Raw genomic sequence first — 20,732 nt, 5'->3', positions numbered from 1 at the left:
CCTCAGGATGAAGTAATCATTTTGAAAACAGTCAGTCAGTGAAACAGAGGATCAGAGCTGGGAGTGGCTTGACACGAAGAATACAACATTTGAAGCCCATTTCTAAAATTTGTCTGTGTGAAGTGGCTCTTGATGCACTCAGGATACCTTTGCATGTGTTTTGAGTTAATTAGTTGATTAGGGTGTGACACCATGACTTTACAGGAGAACTTTTTCACAATATTCTAATGTTCTAAGACACTGCAATTTTGGTTTTCATTATCTATAAGACACAACTATCAAAATTTCAAGGAATAAATGTTTGAAATTTTTTACTGTATCTGTAATGAATCTATGTAATATATGGGCTTCACATTCTGAAATAAGTGATAGAAAATATTGAACTTTTTCATGATATTTTATTTTTTTGAGATGTACCTGTATTTCTGATTTATTCATTCTGAACATTTTTTTTCTGCCCCATTTCTAACTTTAATCTGCTTGTGTTTTCTGATGTGTTTTTTTGAAGTCTCACATTTTCACATCCCGATGAATCCAAATTTTTAAAGACATCAGCTGAAGAGTTGTTGAGTTCTGCTGAATGTACAGAGCTTTAGCTTCAGACCAGCAGCCTTTGCACATTCCAGATGGAGTTTAGTGAGATCTTACAGATAGACTTTGGTTTGGTTTGTGACTCTGACATAAAATGTAAATGTAAACATGATTTAAAACATGATTGGTAGCAGTGACATAATTAATACATTGCAAGATGAAATGGAATTTCAAGCCTGACTTTGGACATGCCTGAGTAGAGGGCAAAAAAAGACACTTCATCCAACAAAAGCATTCCTTTAACAGAGTTATTCTAAAACATCAAGAAATGAGTGCTGTGCATAGATGTTACTTTGATTACTTTTGAGTTGGTAATTGTAAACTCGTTTCATACAGAGATAATCAAAGGGATCCCACACATGCAGCAGATGGTCTTGGGTCTGTCACCACAGGGCACTGCAATGTGTAATTTGATTTAACCCCTATACTTTAGCATGAGAACACGTGCTCGCTGTTAAACCACAGCTCTCCTGTTGGTGACATTTCACCCATGATGCCTTTATTAAATACTAGATAATAGCAACATAAATATTGCAGTCTAACATGGAATTGCTGTGTCTCTATATGCCAAAACATGACCAAAAGAACTCAAACCAGACCAAAACAAAAGAAAAACGTTTAAAACTCTCCCGATGTACATGCTTCAGTCTACTACCAAATGGACTGCAGGTGTTAGATAAAACCCGAAATTACAGGCACTCATAAAAACAAGCAATGAAGTATGTGCATGTGTGCTGTTCATACTTTTGTGTGTGTGTGTGTGTGTGTGTGTGTGTGTGTGTGTGTGTGTGTGTGTGTGTGTGTGTGTGTGTGTGTGTGTGTGTGTGTGTGTGTGAGTGAGTGAGTGAGTGAGTGAGTGTGTGTCTCCACTCAGTCACTCAGTGTCCTATTCTGTGGTGAAGCTATAGCCACAATTTGTGCGGGATTCCTGACACTCCCACCACTCCTTCTGCCAACCAGAGGGAGGACTGTCACCACCAAGTTAGGGCTTCACTCTATCCACTCTCTCCTCACTGTGGCATTCATCACGACATACTGAAAGAGAAAGGTAAGCCCTGTCATGTCTTTTCTGTTGTGTAACTTGTCTTAGCAGCTTTTTAAAGAGGATTCCTCTCATTGTAAACAGATATTTGGAATACCAGTGTCTTAAGACATGGAAATGAACTTATGAAGTGAAAGTGATGTTTGTCTCCAAAAGAAAGCATTCCATCAATACTTGTGATTAGTAAGTGGCCCCTTTTGTTTAATCTGCTTTTTTTGGTTAATAGGATGGTTGTTTTTCATTTAGCAACTATGTATAAATGCATGTTTGTTTCTTGCTGTTACTTTTTAGCTTCTCCTTAACTTCATGTCACTGTTGCATGAGTTTGGTTTAACCACAAGTGACCAGCTATCAGGACAGAGAAGACAAGCTAAATATACAGTATAACTGCATACATGCACCTCTGTGATTATAGGTCAGCCAGGTCTCCTCTGCCTGAGCAGATGGCACAACTTCCCCTCTGTCTTTCGAGCTCAGTTGGCATTTCAAGTTGCATTTTTAGCATAGCCTAAAATAATTTGTTGTTCCAACCAAATTACCGAATATAACTTCTCTAATGTAATTGGAAGAAATGGAGAAGGTGAGTGGGATTGTATGCAAGACAGTCAATGGATGACTCTTAGTTTTGGATGTGTTCCCACACATGCAGCATTAAAGAGCTCACTTATCATGTATTACCACAAGTTTTTTTAAGGCAGGAAAGAAATCCTTTTTGTAGCTTTTCACTTTGAATGGAGTTGTACAAAGATTATTTATAGATTTTACACTACATTGTTTCTTCTTCTCTAAGCAGAAAGTATATGTCTACAAGCAATGAAACATGCACCAGCCCATGTTCAGATTAGACATGACTTATCTTGATTGAAAACAGCCTGCAGAAGCTAGCTGAAGGGAATGTCAATCAGTGTTAACAAGCATAAGACTTGACCTGCATGTGTCACCCTTTGATTTGGTCACATACTCTCTAAACATACTGTGATTAAATATAAATTCAGATCACAAAGCTAACTATGAAAATAGACTAAAGTGGCAAGTGGCACAAATACATTTGATAATATCAAAATTTTTCTGTGACTGTTTAGATCCTGAATAAGTGTGTCAGGTGAGCAGCAGCTAATTTTTACCCTTATATATACGTAGAGTTGGGTGTAGACCTCTGGTGGTTGTGGTTATAATGAATGGTTCAATCTCAAGCCCTCTTACAGTGGGGGGGGGGGGGGGGGGGGGGCTGACACACTTAACCAGGAGCCACATGAGACACCTAAATTGTGTCAGAGAGCCATCAACTTTCTTTCATTGTAAAATGAATTATTTTGAATGGCTGATACTGATAATCAGAAGAATAAAGCACTCTGTAAATATTTATATTGGGTTAAGTGAAATTGTGGTTTATAGGTCAAATAAGAAAACAAAAACAATTATTGAATCCTTAAATGATAGAGAAAATGTCTTTTCGTCTTTGTCAATCTGCATCATACATGAACTCACTTTTACCAATCGAGAGTGCTGGCAGGCTGCCAACACTCCTGAATATGGAGGCACTCTCCTATTTTTTTTTTTTTAACCCTTTTCCCCGCTGGTCTGCTGGCTTGTGGTTTCTCCTGATTGTCCCCCAACTTTAAGTATATTTCAGTGAGCTCTAATATTTTTCCAAGTCAATCAAGACCCGTACTTGGGCGTTATATTGAAAACTGAAAAAACATCCACCACTCTCTCTCTTAGTTGGTTTGATCCAAAGACGCTGCAGGACACCTCAGAGACAGAGACAGATAACTATGCCGCACTTGTTGATGCAGAGTTGATCAGAGCCTCAACTGTTTTCTTTCTTTCTTTTTTGGTGTTGACATGGCATGTCGTGAGTTAAACTAACCTAGCTCTGCTCTAACGCAGCATCCTCTCCAATAAGGAGAGTTTAGAGCAGCGTGAATCTTATAGTGAGAAGGCTGACTCTAAAATAGTGAAACGCTTGCCTTTGTTAAGCTCTGTCTGTCTTTGATGTGTGATGCGCATACGCGCTGCGCGTGTACACGACAGCACTCTTTCTTCAGAACAGGAGAGAGTGCAGTTGGAGGAGACTGACTGAGCCAGTGAAAGAGGGCAAATTCAAACCACAATGTCTTGGACAGTGCCTGTGATAGATGAAGTATTAAAACATAGAATAGAATAGAATAGAATAGAATAGAATAGAATAGAACTTTATTGTCATTGTAACGAGTACAATGAAATTGAAGTCACAGCAGCAATCAAGAAAACAAAAGTAAGAAAGTGTGTAGAAAGTGCAAAAAGGTCCATAAGAAAAAGTGATGACAGCGTGTCCATCATTCTCCAGTCAGCCAGCCTCCACCTCCACAGGGTCCAGGACTGAGCTTCTTCAGTCATGCTCCATCTCTGTCTTCTGTATCCTGTCTGCTTACAGTAGGTGAAGCTCTTCCAACATGGCGTTGGTGTCTGATGTTAGCTCTGTTAGCCATGTCTGTGAAAAGCATGATGCTACTCCGCCCCCTGGTTTTCCCTCTGTTGCTGGGTTAGCATGGCTAGCTCTTCCATCTTATTGGAGATAGATCTTACATTCTAAAGAACGATGGATGGAACATCGTTGATGACATGGACAGGTCCATGTCATCACTTCTATCATTGATATATGCTTACTGGTGCTAGAATATCATTGCAATTTCCTGTATACGAGCAACAAGATCACAAAGCTAAAGCAAATACTAAGTAAGCACTGTGTTTTCTGTACTGCTTTTTTGTATTTGCTTTTTATTAGATGCAACATGTTGAATATGTTGAAAAGGAATCTGGTGTCAGAGGGTAATGTAAATTTCTTTTTGTGTTCAGTTCTTTAGTCAAACTTCAAGTAGAAAATCCTGAATCAGAGTTTTCTTAGAAACTGTCATCTGCTAAGCTAAGATAGCTGGGGCAGAATAGCCAATGTAAGGCTGGCTCCTCCAGGGTGATGTAAAGAATCAACAAGGGAATGTTTAAAATTAAATGGTAAATGGACTTGAGCTTATATAGCGCTTTTCTAGTCATGGACCACTCAAAGTTGCTGTACACCACAGGTCACACTTACCCATCCACACCCATTTGCTCTCACATTCACACACTGATGGATCCAATCTTTACTATGACAGCTATCCATCAGTACATCTAACACAGTCACGCCCTTTCATACCCATTCACACACCACTGGCGCAGCAGTGGGAGCAAGTAGGGGTTAAGTGTCCTGCCCAAGGACACATCACCATGTGTCGCCCAGAGCTGGGCTTGAACCTGCAACCTTCCGAATACCAACCAAGCGCATTCTCCAGCTGCGCCACCGACGCTGATGATGTTGATGGATTGAACCATTTCTAATTGACCCTTATCAATACCCACCCCAAAACACCAGTGAATCTTTTCACATCAACAAAATATATAAGCATACCTATAAAATACTTATAGGCTCACGGAAGAAATTTTGCTATTAATCTAAGTCCCACTTTCTGAATCTGAAGACCAGTGAGGCTAAAAAACAGACCCAAGAAAACAAGTCGCACTACTCAATACCCTCAAAAGCAGTATGCAGTACCTCCTGCTACCATCACTTCATTTTCTAAAGGGGCAAGCAAAGTAGCCCTTCAGTCAAGAATCGCACCACTTGATACACCTAAATATTCCCCATAGTGCACCCTTAAACATTGAAGCAAAAATGTTTGTACTGCATTATGAGATATATTCTCTGATGCATCTTGTTAAGTTAAAGTAAGGATGGGTTCATTATGAGAAGTCTGAGCTTTACTGGATGTTATTTTTAATGAGAAGTTTGCTTACTCCAGTCATCTTTGTAGAGAGGTCAAAGACGCTGAGCAATCCAACATCATCTGCACATAAAGAATGCTCTGTGATGCTGAAGCCAGTGGAGTGTTTTGATGTGGTCAGTCTGCAGCACTGCTGGTTTTCCAAATGAAGAGTGAAGTTTGGAGGAATTTAGGTTTACTACCCACCTATCCACACTGTTTGTCTGTAATGACTAAGAGGCTTTAACATGAAAGAGGGATGTATAGATGAATCTGAGGAAGGTAGAAAGTGGAGCTTCTTTTTTTAGGATTCCAGACGAAAGACTTTTAGAAAAGTGACACATTTGATTAATTCTCCAGTAGTATGCTGAGAGTGTTGTTTACTGCAGGCACGAGGCCTCAACATTAGACTCCATGGGCTTCTTCGGGCTGAAAATTCATCACCGTGAAGGGCAGATTGATAGAATGAATGGATATTTGGAAAATAAAGTTGAAGGTTCAACAGCAGGGAAAATAAACAAAAACAACCTAGCAAACACAAATTCATTAAAATCAAACAATTTCTGTTGGGTGTTGACCTGAGGATTTCTATGGGTTTCATGGAGTCTTTGAGCAGTGGTGATTTTAGGGAGTGGCCTGGTGCCACCCCTAAAAACTCATTGGCCACCCCTTTGGCCACCTCAGATCTGATAGGTAGTTGGCCAAGTTCGTTAACACAAGAAACAAGAGAAATGCTGTCAATCAATGGTGATGGCTGACTGACTGATCTAGAGTCAGTTTTACACTTTTAACTACCACAATATGGTCGGACTGAGGCTGCAGAGAGCTGATTTCTGATCACTGGAAAAACAGTGACCATGCAGATCTGGGATCAGTAGAGCCATGAGATGAGCACGCTGCATCTCCGTGTCACCTGTAGCTCCAGCAGAACAGGACAGAGACAACATTCATTGTAACTTGATAAAAACGGATTCAGACATTTGAGAGGTACAGTGTTGGGCAGTAACATCAAATAGCATCTAGTTAGTAATTTAACTACATTTTTCAGTAACGACGTAGTAGCATCGTTGTTTACAAAAAGAAAGAACTTTTCAGGCTTGGGTGAAAGTCGCTGAGGAGACAGGAAGAGGCAGCAGGCCTTGATTGTGATCTCCAAGGCTTTCACACACTCTCCTGTCATGCTTTTGAAACCATAGCTGATTGTTTTTCAGATGCTCATTTGGGCTCTTGGTCTATAAGTGAGCGGGCTCTCTATTCTGCCTGCACTGTCAAAATAGTCCAGCGTTGAGACCCTGGTGTTCATGCAACGCATTACAGGCATGACGCACGTTTAAATTCGCAAATTCACATTTGGTGTGGCCGCGGTATTAGAGTTACCTTCACCTTGGGCGTCGGTGGCGCAGTTGGAGAATGCGCTTGGTCGGTGATCGGAAGGTTGCAGGTTCAAGCCCAGCTCTGGGCGACACATGGCGATGTGTCCTTGGGCAAGACACTTAACCCCTAGTTGCTCCCACTGCTGCGTCAGTGGTGTGTGAATGGGTATGAAAGGGTGTGATTGTGTTAGATATACTGATGGATAGCTGTCATAGTAAAGATTGGATCCATCAGTGTGTGAATGTGAGAGCGAATGGGTGTGGATGGGTAAGTGTGACCTGTGGTGTACAGCAGCTTTGAGTGGTCCATGACTAGAAAAGCGCTATATAAGCTCAAGTCCATTTACCATTTACCATTTACCCTCAGGAACGGAGGTTATTCTTAAGTTATATTTACGTTTGCATAGTTCACATCTGGAACAGCGCAGTGCAGTTTGACACCATCTTTTGAACTAACACAAATAACAACCATAACAAAGATTCCTGATCCTGACTCAGGTTTTGGTTTTTAGAATAGGGGAGACCAGGTATGGTTGTAACATGGGGAGAGTTGTAATACTACCAATTCCACCAATCAGGGATAAGATAGGAGTTATTTTTTCATTTTCTAAACTGCTTATCCTGTTCAGGGTTGAGGGTGGCTGGAGCCTTTCCCAGCTGTCATTGGGGGAGAGGCGGGGTACACCCTGGACTGGTCGCCAGCCAACCACAGGGCTGACACATAGACAGAAAACCTTTCACGCTCATACTTACACCTACAGGCAATATAGCTGTTGAGCATGCTTTTGCAACACAGTCTCACTCCCAGCGTGTCAAAAACCGACGCTTGGTCAGGGTCCTTTGGCGTCAGAAGCTGCCGCAAAAGTTCTCCCTCTGCGTCCTCATGAGACGCTGCGGGTCTCCAGTTCACTCCAATGTAAACCGAGTGTGGCGTTTTACAACGTTGTGAGCTCACATCTGATTGGTTAACGGGGGAAAGAACATCCGGAAGTACTATCCTGTCTGACAGTTTTCACGTTCGTCGCTATTTTACTATGTTATACGCGATATTTCTCTACAAAAAAACATATATTTGTCATTGTTAATTGCTCAATAAGATGTGTCAATGTTTAAGTCCATCAGTTGTCTTTATGTTCCTTTCGATTCAGAGAAATAATGAATTCGATCTCACTTTTGGATGGCCGAAGGTACTACACTACCCACAATCCCGTGGGTTGTTTCCATAGTGACGACACCCAAAAGCTTTGCTTCACCAAATCTTTTTAAAACTATTTATTTAAAAATAATTTAAAATGTTGATGTGAAGTGAATTTACTTATCATTGAAACGCTTTCTTAAATAGTTTGTTTCAATAAATGTTTTAGGGACGTGTTATGACGCCATGGTATAGCCTACATAGCCTACGACCAGCGACGATTGCGAGTGCTTCCCGCTTGCGTATTTTTTTTTTGTAGGATAGATGCGGGAATCTCATACTGTTACGTCTTCTTATAGGCAGATGCTTTCATGATTGGCTGTTGCTATTGCACGTATTACCCAACGGACAAATTGGATCAAGTCGCAGCATGAATATTTATGAAATACCCGGATGGATCCTACGAGAAAAAAAGCTCACCTCCCGCTGTCCCCATTTCTCCCCTGCTTCCTGTAAGTATTAAATGACTGAGGAAATTTAAAACATTAATTTCAGTATCTGTCTATTCAGTTGTTTGTAGGTAATAGTTTACTTTTTAATTTCATGAAGATAAAACAGACTTTATGAGTGTTTTATGAGTCAATCATGTAATGATTTTATTTTGAATGTTGTTTTGAACGTTTCCAAAAATGTACTTGCCGATCATGCAGGCATTATTTTACAAACTATCCTGCTTTAGGCAAACCCCTTCAAAATATTACCTTTAATTTATATTAATAAAATTGCTCTGAGGAAGTATATAGGCTAATCTCCATAAATGATATATTTTTATTCACTGCGTAACACCATCTCAAGATAGTTGGTCAGTAGCCAGTAATAAACACAAGTGGCTGATGCAGGTTGTTTAGTTTTTGGTAACTTGTGTCTGTTATTTCCCCTCAACAGATCCTTCAAATTTGTCATCTCATATATTTTGGTTTGAAAAATCCACAACAACCCAAAGGCACTTTTAAGAGCCCTGTCTGTCTCTCTTGTTAACTTGTCCTTGCTGTTGACTTGTCTCACCTGTTAGCCTGTGTCTGACTCTATTTCTGTTTATATTTGTCTTACCTGTCCATAAGTCTATTGTTTCCAAGTTTGTTTCTGTGATCGTGTTCTGTCTTACTTTTTGTCCCTTGTCCGTATCCTTGTGTTGTGTTCTGTTCTTCGTTTGTATCTGCACAGTCACCATGAGTGATTCTGAACTTCAGGAATTGCTTATGGCTGTAGATAGCCTGACTGATCAGTCACAGGTCAGTGGTGATTTAGCAAGTGCAGATGACTTGCTCAGGGAGCTGCAGAGAGAACAAGCTGCAGCAGCACCAGAAGCACCAAGACCTACAGTGAAGTGGAGAAAGAGAACCTGTGAAGGAGACTTAATTCATGGACGGCCAAGATCAATAAGGAATCAGTCTAATCAAGGTCAGTATTGTTTTTACATTATTAATATTAAAAAAAAATCCAGATTTTAACTTGCAAAATAAATGCAGTATCACTGGTCTTGGATCATTTTTGAAAGAGACACAGTAAGGCCACTTTGACTTCTGTGTCAAAGGGAGTATTAAGTTCTGTATGAGCTTACAAAAGTTAGCACTGCTGTCAGATTTATTACATTGTCTTGAAGTCTTGCGAAATGTCTTGGCTTTAGACCTAAATGGGGTAGCATTGTTGCTTTCATATCAAATGTTTCACAATGTTTAAGATCTTTTTCTTTTTATACAGCCTGAGATTTTGAAAAAAAAAAAACAATCATTATAATGTCACAATTTTTTTTCTCTATATTTTTTTCGAGTGTAGCCCGGCTGACTCGGAAGACTGATCCTCCTGCTGATGCTCCTGAGATTGTATTTGCCCCAGCCATTTCTCCAGAGACACTTGGTATTTACTTAATTTATTCTCCATTATCCCACAGCATAAAGTTGAGTAATATGTACTTGTTTCTGATAGAACTGCAATTTATAATACATCTTTGTATTACATCACAAATACAAATAGAATTGAATAATGGACAGTTACACCATTCAAAGCTACTTCATATGGTACATTTTAAAATTGAAAAGATCTTTGTTATTTTTTTGTACCATTTTAATAGAGGGGTTCTTACAAGATCTGCAGCAATCCCTCAGTGATACCACTGGAGATGAGGTGGATGAGCCAACCCCAAGAGCTTCTCTTCTGGCTTTATCAAACTGGAGCACAAGAAAACTCTCTTTTCAGAGAGTTGGAGGGCAGAGAGACCACGTCTTGTGAACACAACCATAGCACAAGAAAATGCAGCAAACCGTGTCTGCCAACAGTGTGGAAGGAATTCAGCTGTTGTCCGATGTCGTGATTGCCAGCCATCCCCCTTCTTCTGCTCTGAATGTGATGTCAGCATGCACACCAGACATGTGCTTCACAACAGAGATGCCTGTACAGCAGGATTCTTCCAGCCTTTGCCTCCAACAACTTTTATAAAGTGTAACACCCTTTGCCCATGTGGTATGTTCTGGTTTGTAAGTTTCAAAAATATATTTTCTTACTGGATTTGTTGAGCACTTTAGGGTTCAATTGCAGCTTCTTCTGGGTGACTTTAATACTTTTCAGTCATGTGCTTCATGTCACATTTTTGTCATGTAGGTAAACTGTAGTTGAATTGGGTCAGAAATTTGTCACAACGCAATATAGTAATTAATTCTTCTCTCATGTCATTCATATGGTGTTTTCTTGTGCTTTTCAGTGCGTTTTGTACCCATGGAAATCCCTGACAAAGTCTGTGATTGTCAAACACCGTCATTAAGTGTCAAACCAGGGAAGACTGTGGCAGTGATCACAATGAATGGTAAGAATGTAATGAACTTTGGTCCTGATTGAAATGTTTGTTTAATAAGATCTGTCTCTTCTCAACAACTCCCACATGTTGCCATACATTGTTAGAAGGAAAAAAAATCACATGAACATCGAGTGATGCATTCTGCGTTAGAGGGAAAAAATGATTATCTAGGGCAGTTAACATTACAGTGGATTTCCATTTTTTTTTTCCAGGACGCCATGAGCTCAGCATGCCTGAGTTGGTATGTGAAACAGGCCAGGTCAGTTGGATTGCTGGAGTTGATGACCTTCTTCGAAGTGACTACTGGCCAGCTACCCTTCACTTCTCCACCATTTTTGCCATTGTTACTTTTATTTCATTTGAAGAAAGTAAAATGGTTGCACCAGGACTGTCCTGTCAGGCATTTTTAAGAATGCTGGATCGGCGAACTGTCCGCTTTGGCCGTGTGAGTATTGAAGGTCTTTGTCCCATGTTATTTATTTGTATATCTTTGTTGAAAACTGGTGTCCTTAAAATGCATTTGTTTTAGTATCATTGTTTGTAATTTCCCTGTTGATGTTTTTTTTATGATAGAGTGGACAGATCTCAGCTGATAGCTTTTTAAAGAGTTTTTTTGAGTGGGAGGCTGTTCAATTTGAGGTCAACAGCATCTGCAAGGAGGAGCCCTTCGCCTGTCCTGCTTGCAGCCCGGACATGCTTGCAGTTTCTGTTGATGGAAACCGCAAGCATTACTGCTTCAAAAATGCAGCTAGGTACTTCAAAGTATATATATAACTTCACAGTGTTTAAATTAATAACAATGTAAGTCTTTTAACCCGAGAGTGTGAGATATCATCACCTGTCCCTTTGTTTTATTTAGATCTGAGGAACAGGCCATCTTTGAAGGCGTCTTCATAGCAAAGGATGAAGACGTCTCAAAATCTGTCGACTACATACAGAGCACAACCAAACATGTAATATTGCAGACTGTAATTATATATGTTCAGGAATACAATTGTGTTTTATGGAAGTGTTTTTTGAGGTCCGTCTTTCGACCGTTTTAATGAATAAATTTTCATATTGTAGGTCTCTGGGAGAGGTATTTGTGGAGGGGAGTGGTCAGCAGCCAGAGAGACCTCCCAAAGATCTGCCAGCAAGCTAGATGAGGAGGGACTGGAACTTGCAGTCTGTTGGCATGGAGTGCTCCTGTGTGCCCTCAATATGTACAGAGGAGAAATTTTTGCCTATCCCCTGTACTTACAAAATAAGCTAGAAAATAGGCAAATAACATTTTTTTGCATGGATGTGACCTGCAAGTACTGGCCCTACCTGCAAAGAGTCACAAAAAGCTGCCCAGAGCTCCAGTATCTTTTAAACATGAAGCCCTTCCTCTCAGTGTTTCATGCCAAAGCCCATGACTTCAAGTGTGAAGTAAGTAACAATTAGCATCAGACAAAATGACTGTCTACATCTCAATATCAGCACTGAGAAGTTATAATTGGCATTGTTTTTGGAATATATTTTAAAAAGGTGAAATGGAGTGGGGCATATCAGGAGGGGGCTGGGTTGACACTTGACGAGGAGGTGGAACAGTGCAATGCCTTCCTCTCGCGGATAGCAGTGACCACCAAACATATGTCAAAAGGAGGTGAGGTGAAAACCGTAGAAACTCAGGTATACCAAATGGTACAGGATAGAGGTAACACATTTTCTGTTACAGGACGCACAGACATGCTGACACACATGGCCATGCGCTGGAATCAGCAAAAGTTTCACAACCTGGCCACCTCACTGTCCCGCAATCTGAAAGTAATAACGTTATATCCTTTATTATTACATAAGTATTATTTGTCCTTTCAAGTATGAAATATTATTTGATAGGAATAGTTGGGGATGTGAACTGAGTGTTTATTTCATTATTTTTATTACCTGTGATTGTTTGTGACTGTAGACCTCAAAAGCTCTGGAAAACCAGCTGCAGAACCTGGAGTCCATGAAAGCCCAGTTGGCAGTGACTGAGAGCCAATTGGAAGAGTGGATCAGCGATGTGAAGGAGTGGGCAGAAAGTAAGAAAACTGTTCATGAAGCTTTCAGGGTTTAGTCTGATACTTTGTAATTGATACCTGTTCATGTTGAAATACACAATAATGTTATGTTGACACATGACATCCGGTTTAATCTCTTAAAATAAGGTATGGTCTCTGTAGGCTTTCATTTGAGAGCAAGCATTGAACACTCAGTTTTGCAAGCCATTAACTTATAATGCCATTCGAGAATTAAATAAAATTAAGATTGAATTGCACTGATATTGTAAGTCACTGAAGTGCAAAACAAATATACCCTCTCTACAGCAAAGACCAACACCTTGACTGATGCGGATGCCTTGGCAAGCAGGATTGAGTTGCTGGTGGCAAGTATCAGGAAACGTTCCCAGCGTCTCTACAAAGATACAGACAGCAACAAAGGTCGTGCCAGGATCCGCCGCAAAATCAGGGAGGAGAAGGGGATCCTGAGTTCTGTGGTTGAAAAATACAACAAAATGGGACCAAGTACAGGAACTCTGTGTTTGGAGACCATTCTGTCTCAGGAGACAGCTTGGCCATGGCAACGACCACAGAGTGGTGTGTACACTAATAAGTTGACTACCTTCAGTAAATGTAACAAGTACAGAATACCTACATTGCCTTAAATTGTTCTGTAAAGCCATAAAACTTTGTGAAGCCTTTGAATTCCTCATTATGAATTGACCTTTTTATGGAAGTATAACTGTGCCATCAGGATTTGAACATGAATTTCTAACTCTGAATTTTTTCAGCATCGAAATTGGACTTTGAATATTAAAAAACATCGAATTTTAAGCGCTGATTGGTTATTCTCCCCCTTTTATATTTGTCCATGTTGAAATAAATTCAGTGTAAAAAAAATCAACATCTTAAAAAATCCAGTCGAAAAAAAATTAGTGTTAAAAAGAATTCAACATAAAGAAATATCTATGTCTCGAGAATTTCGGTGCCAGAAAATTCAGTGTCAGGAAATTCAGTGTCAAAAATAATCCAGTCTCAACATCCGGGTAACCAAGGGGAAGCAATCGATCCCTTGGTCAAGTCGTACAACGCTCAGCCAATCAGGTTGCGCTCCACTGGTCTTATGACACCATGACAGTTTCGAGTGAACTATGTCGACCAACTCCAATGACGCAGCTTTGGTAAGCCTGTTTATGCTATTTGTCATTTGTGTTTTGAAAATTGCATTATAGCTATGACTTAACATGCTGCACGTTAACCGGCTATTTTGAACGATAACAATACTCAACTTTTATTACGTGGCGTTCGCCAAAACTGCGTCAGCAGCTTGCTAACGGTACGTACATTGTGTTTTGGGGCAACACGGATGAACGTTTTTGATTTGAGGAACAACGATGTCGTTATCTGATTGTTGTAAACAATCGCTGGGTTATCTGGCAAGTAATGACAATCTCGGCCTGCTAAAACTTCTTCGCCGTGGTGTGGGGCCGCTGCGGTAGCTCACCTCGTAGACCCGGTGTGTGTTAGCCTCCTGAGCCTCGCAGATTCGAGTTCGTTCTCACTTAACGGGACTGGTTTATCGTGTTGTTTATCTGACACAGAAGTGTTTTTTACTGAAATATCATACCATGTGATGTTTCTTCTGCTGAGAGTTGAATGAAGATAATTTTGGGCATAGTTAAGCATGTCTAATAACCCTGAATTAGTGTCTTTTCCCAAAGAAATACATAATATTGTTTTCAGAATCAGAATCAGAATCAGAATCAGAATCACCTTTATTGGCCAAGTATTTTCAAGAATACAAGGAACTTGACTCCGGTTTAAACTGCACTCTCTCAGGACAAATGTGGATAGAATTACAAGAGTAGAAAAATAGAGTTTAAGTAGTAGAAAAAGAATAATAATTATTACAATATTAAATAAAGAACTCTGCACAGAGTAAATACAAAAATATATACACAATTTAAGTTAGGAAAAATAGTGCACTGAATAAATGTCATAAAAAAATGTGCAACTTGCAACAGGGAATGGAAGATGGATGTGCAATAGAAACAGAAACAGAGAGACTGTGGCTGTACATGAGGTATATGAGTTTTTTTAAAGCAGGTTAAGTGTTCATCAGAGTGACGGCCTGGGGGAAGAAACTGTTCCTGTGTCTGGACGTCTTGACGCACAGAGCTCTGTAACGCCGACCAGAGGGGAGCAGTTTAAACAGTTTGTGTCCGGGGTGTGAAGGGTCTGCAGAGATGTTGCCAGCCCGCTTCCTGGTCCTGGACCTGTACAAGTCCTGGATGGAGGGCAGGCTGACTCCGATGATTTTTTCTGCAGCCCTGACAGTTCGTTGCAGTCTGTGCCTGTCGTGTTTGGAGGCTGAGGAAAACCAAACCGAGATGGAGGAGCACAGGACAGACTGAATGATGGAGGTGTAGAAGATGATGAGCAGGTCCTGGGGCAGGTTGAACTTCCTGAGCTGTCTGAGGAAGTACAACCTCTGCTGTGCCTTCTTCCTGATGGAGTCTATGTGGGAGGTCCACTTCAGATCCCGGGAGATGGTGGATCCCAGGAACCGGAAGGAGTCCACAGTAGACACAGTGTTGTTCAGAATGGTGAGGGGGGGCGGAGGAGGGGGGTTTCTCCTAAAGTCCACTGTCATCTCCACAGTCTTGAGCGGGTTCAGCTCCAGGTGGTTCTGACCACACCAGAGGACCAGCTGTTCCACCTCCTGTCTGTAAGCGGCCTCGTCACCATCCTGGATGAGACCAATGATGGTGGTGTCGTCCGCAAACTTCAGGAGTTTCACAGAGGGGTCCCTTGAGGTGCAGTCATTAGTGTAGAGGGAGAAGAGCAGTGGGGAGAGCACACACCCCTGGGGGGCGCCGGTGTTGACTGTCCGTGTGCTGGATGTGATGGACCCCAGCCTCACCTGCTGGGTCCTGCCAGTCAGGAAGCTGGAGATCCACTGACAGGTGGGGGGTGGCACAGAGAGGTGGGAGAGCTTGTGGTGGAGGATGTCAGGGATGATGGTGTTGAATGCCGAGCTGAAGTCCACAAACAGGATCCTCACGTACGTCCCTGCAGAGTCCAGGTGCTGTAGGATGTAATGCAGTCCCATGTTGACTGCATCCTCAGCTGACCTGTTTGCCCGGTAGGCAAACTGCAGGGGGTCCAGCAGGGGTCCTGTGATGTCCTTCAGGTAACTCAGCACCAGGCGTTCAAAAGACTTCATGACTACAGAAGTCAGGGCGACGGGCCTGTAGTCATTCAGTCCTGTTATGGAGGGTTTCTTTGGGACTGGGATGATGGTGGAGCGTTTGAAGCAGGAGGGCACCTCACACAGCTCCAGAGATCTGTTGAAGATCCGGGTGAAGATGGGGGCCAGCTGGTCCGCGCAGGCCCTCAGACATGAGGGGGAGACACCATCAGGTCCTGGAGCCTTCTTGATCTTTTGTCTCTGGAACTGCTGGCACACATCCTCTTCACGGATCGTCAGTACGGGTGGGGTTGCAGAGGGGGGGGAGCTGTCCAGGGGGGCAGGTAGTCTTTTGTTGATGGGATGAGGGGGGGGTGTGAAGGAGTCTGTTTCAAACCTGGTGTAAAACAGATTCAGCTCCTCAGCCAGATGAGGGTTCTCCACAGGGTGGGGGGATGGTCTCTTGTAGTTGACGGCCTCCAGAAGGCCCCTCCACACCGACACAGGATCGCTGAGAATTGTCTTCTCAGCTTCTCAGAGTAGCTCCTCTTAAGCCGCGTTTCCACCATGCAGTCCGGGTCGGTTCGTCTCGGTACGGTGCGCTTTTAGCGGCGTTTCCACAGACTCATCCCGGGACGGATCCCTAAAAACCGAGACGAGCCGTCCCACTTTTTTGGGACCCTTTCGTATGGGTGCCAGACTGAACCGATCCGCTCTCGGGAGGTGGAGCAACACACTGCAGACGGATGATTGGTCAAAAGAATCGTCACTTACCCCGACAGCGGCTGCATTTCTCCTGGCAGCTCACAGACTTCTCTGAAACAAAGCTTGATTGCACTTTGTAACAGAGAGTTACATGAAAATCACAGAGAGAACGAAATGCTGCATGTCTTCCATCTGTGCTCTTTGTTTACTGTGTCGCGTTTTCTTCTTTGTTGGATTTAATCGGGGGGTAAGCTGCTACGGCGTCGCGCTATTGTTTACCAGCTGTGGCTTCCGGCATGCGGCTTACACGCCGCCCACCACGAGAGGGCACGGTTTGCTGTGGAAACGCACACGGGATCAGACTTAACTGTCCCAAACCGTCCCAAACCGTACTGAACCGACCCGTACTGCTTGGTGGAAACGCGGCTTAAGCTGCTCTGATCTCCTTTGTCAGTGTGTTCCTGGCCTGCTTGTACAGGAGCCTGTCCCCACTTCTGTAGGCCTCCTCCTTGGCCTGGCGAAGCTGCCTCAGTTTCCCAGTAAACCAAGTTTTATTGTTGCTGTATGTGCGAAAGGTCTTGGTTTGCACACACAGGTCCTCACAAAAACTGATGTAAGTCCATGAATGTCTGTGGCTGCAGCTTCAAAGACGCTCCAATCTGTGCAGTCAAAACAGGCCTGGAGCTCCTGCCTTGACTCATCCGTCCACTTCTTCACTGACTTCACTACAGGCTTTGCAGATTTTAATTTCTGCCTGTAGGTAGGAATAAGGTGGATCAGACAGTGATCAGAGAGTCCTAAAGCTGCACGGGAAACAGAGCGATATGAGTCCTTTATTGTGGTGTAGCAATGGTCGAGAATGTTCGCGTCCCTGGTGGGACACGTGACGTGCTGTCTGTATTTTCGGAGTTCATGGCTGAGGTTTGCTCTGTTAAAATCCCCTAAAATGATGAGCAGGGAGTCTGGATGCTTCCTCTCCACGTCTGTGATCTGGTCGGCGAGCTGCTGCTGCGCCTCTGTTACGCACGCCTGAGGTGGAATGTAAACACTGACCAGCACAAACGAGGAGAACTCCCGCGGTGAATAAAACGGGCGACAATTTATGAAAAAGGATTCCAACTGGGGGCTACATGTCCTCTTCAACACTGTGACATCTGTACACCAACCTTTGTTAATATAAAAGCATGTTCCGCCTCCCCTCGTCTTCCCTGAGAGCTCCGTTACGCGGTCCGCGCGCAGGAGCTGGAAGCCGGGCAGATGTAGAGCGCTGTCGGGGATGTGTTCACTGAGCCAAGTTTCAGTGAAACACAGGGCGGCGGATCTGCCAAAGTCTGAGTTTTTCCTGTTGAGGAGCAGCAGTTCATCCATCTTGTTTGACAGAGAGCGGACGTTGGCCAGGTGGATAGACGGGAGCGCAGTGCGTAATCCCCGCTGCCTCAGTTTCACGAGCGCGCCTGCTCGCTTCCCGCGCCGGCGTCTTCTGTAAACTCCATACAGAGCTGCTGCTCCTCCGACCAAAACATCTGTAAAGTTCCCTGGTTCAGTGAAAACCGGTGGAAAAATTGTACCAGATGTCAGGCCAATGTTTATGAGCTCTTCCCTGGTGAAAGTGACCAGAGAAGGAGAGCAGAGTGCACTGAAAAAACACAAAAACACACAAAGTACGAGAGAGCGCAGTACCGAGGCGACCATCCGCGGCGCCATCTAGATAATAGTTTTATAGCTTGTTTCAAATTGTTGTATAATGTAGGACGCATATCTTAAGTGTTCACCCTTTGGAAACCACAGTAGGGTCACCATAATTATAGTGCAGTAACGAGTAACTTTGTAAAATGTATTCATGTTCTCGTTCTGCCAATTTTTAATGCTCCTCTTGCTTTTTCTGCATTGTTGCAGGGCAGTCATGCTGATAATATTTTACAGTCAGCCAACCGCCTTTTACAACTACTCAACTCATCAGGTCAGCAGGGTTCAGCAAGTGTTGGAGTCACAAATCAACAAATGAGGTTTAGTATTGAAATTTACTTTGTGTACATATGGCTTATACTACTCATACATTTTAGATGTATTGATTATTAATAGATTTTCTTGGATACAATTCTGCAGAGAACAGAGACGAACAGAACCAGTTCAAATGGAAATGACCAGGTGAAGAAAAGTTTGTTTAAGTTTAAAACATAAACTTCTCACTTAAGGCTAATATTAAAGTAATTATGAAATGAGCGAAGTTATAGCAGGACTTGATAATACATAATCTTCTAATAATGTCACATATGGTTGTAGTTAGTGTTTTTTGTTTGTTTGTTTTCTGTAGGTCCTTTCCAGGTATTTTCACCAGGGGCAGGGGAAAAAGGCGATTTCCCACAGCAAGTCCTGTTCCTGCCAGGAGGCCTAGGCCACTGGATGTGGCTTTCTATTTGTTGCCAAAGCGATGTGAAAAAACTCCAAAAGAGGAGGAGCAAATAGTCCATATGCATTCAGGACTGGGCCGTAGGACTGCTCATCTAGATGAAAGCACAACACATGAGGAGGTAAAAACATGCAATTGTTAACTTAGTATTGTAGGTTTTGAAGTTATATGGATTTTTTAGAATTCCATGCAGTGTTATTGATGCTCTTCATGATTTCAAGTTTTGACACTATTTTTGGGAAAGATTATATGTGTATACATTTTTTGCTTACAGTTATGTGATGCCCTCAAAGTTTTATTCCCAAAATTGGGGTCAGTTACTGGTGGGTGGCTGCTCTACAAACCTTCAGGTAGGCCAACACTAGTTTGTGTGATACTGGTACTTTTTCATAAAACAAAATACTTAAAATGTATTCTTCACAGTAACCTCTATACTTTGAACTCTGCATGTTTAATATCAAGCATATCTGAGCTGAGGTCAGAGAGCGCAGACCTCCACCAGCACCACAGTCCTCACTCAGATTGTAATTTTCACCATTAATGTTAGTCCTACCTTTATTTCATCTAACTATTTAAAATCATTGACTATGAAAACATACCATTAGCAAGTGGATTCATAATCATATCTAATTTAGTTCAGTGGTTATTCAAATAAATTGCATTTTTCATCATGCTGGATCCAGACGGTGATCAGGATCACTCCCAAAATGTAATCATTTGTTTCTTGTCCCAATCCTGACATTTCCTGAAAATTTCATTGAAATCCGTCCATTTTTTTTTTTTAGATATGTAACGAACAGAGAAACAAACAAACAGATGCTGATTATTGCATAACTTCCTTGGCAGAAGTGGGAAAAAACAAAAAAAAACAAAAAAAAAACACCTGGTTTGTTTTAGGTTACTTCTTCAGCCTGGTCTGTTCTGATGACATATTTAGGTGCTTTGACTAAATGTTTGGATTATCTAATAACTTTTGATTGTAATGTAATCTTCCACTCCTGCTATCTGTAGGTGGATGGGGGAGCCGACAACTCAATCTTGTGACTCCCAGTGATACTGGCTATACTGGCGTGATGCTGAAATCTTTAAGTCGTGGGTGTAAAAACCTTTACATTGCCCCAATCCAAGAAGAACTCAGCACAAACCCCCTGCCACTAACTGATGTAGCATTCAGCAACATGCCAAAAGCCACATGTCAGAAGTGTGGATTAGAAGTTCCCCTTCCACTCCTGACAGAGCACATCAAATCTTGTGACGTCATGGATTTCTGTAGCGACGATAACCTGGCCAATGGGGAAACCAGTCGGCTTGAAGAGAGACAGTGTAAGAACTCTTAATGTTCAGCTTTTGTGAGTATTGGTATTGAAAAAACAGAAACCCCTTTTTTGAAAATAACACTCTTCTCAACCTCTAATCAGCAGGTGTGCAGGAATGTCCTGTCTGCACGAAGATTATTCCTACTGATATCATTGAGGTACATACTTCCTCGTGTGTGGAAAGGTATCTATGTACTTTTTATTCTCATTGTCTTTTCAGTCTTTGTCCTGCCTATTCTACAGTTGTAACAAAAATAATTTTGTGAGGGTAGAAGGGCAGGGAAAGAGGTGACACATGAAAGCGTTACATTTGAGGGAGACCAAGAAGCAATGCCTG

At 42.1% G+C, this 20,732-nt stretch overlaps 1 long non-coding RNA gene across 1 annotated transcript; it reads left to right on the top strand.

Moving 5' to 3' along the window:
* The first annotated feature begins 9,792 nt into the window (after positions 1–9,792).
* Positions 9,793–10,781, top strand: LOC141786586 (uncharacterized). Its single transcript, XR_012597852.1, has 3 exons — positions 9,793–9,837; positions 10,052–10,440; positions 10,679–10,781. It is a non-coding gene; the product is annotated as an uncharacterized LOC141786586 (long non-coding RNA).
* Positions 10,782–20,732: the final 9,951 nt, after the last annotated feature.

Source organism: Halichoeres trimaculatus, unplaced genomic scaffold (genome assembly GCF_033239565.1).
Source record: "Halichoeres trimaculatus isolate MK-OKI-2021-1 unplaced genomic scaffold, fHalTri1.1 fHalTri1_scaffold_51, whole genome shotgun sequence".
Taxonomy (NCBI): Eukaryota; Metazoa; Chordata; class Actinopteri; order Labriformes; family Labridae; genus Halichoeres; species Halichoeres trimaculatus.
This window is presented reverse-complemented; position numbering and strand designations above follow the sequence as displayed.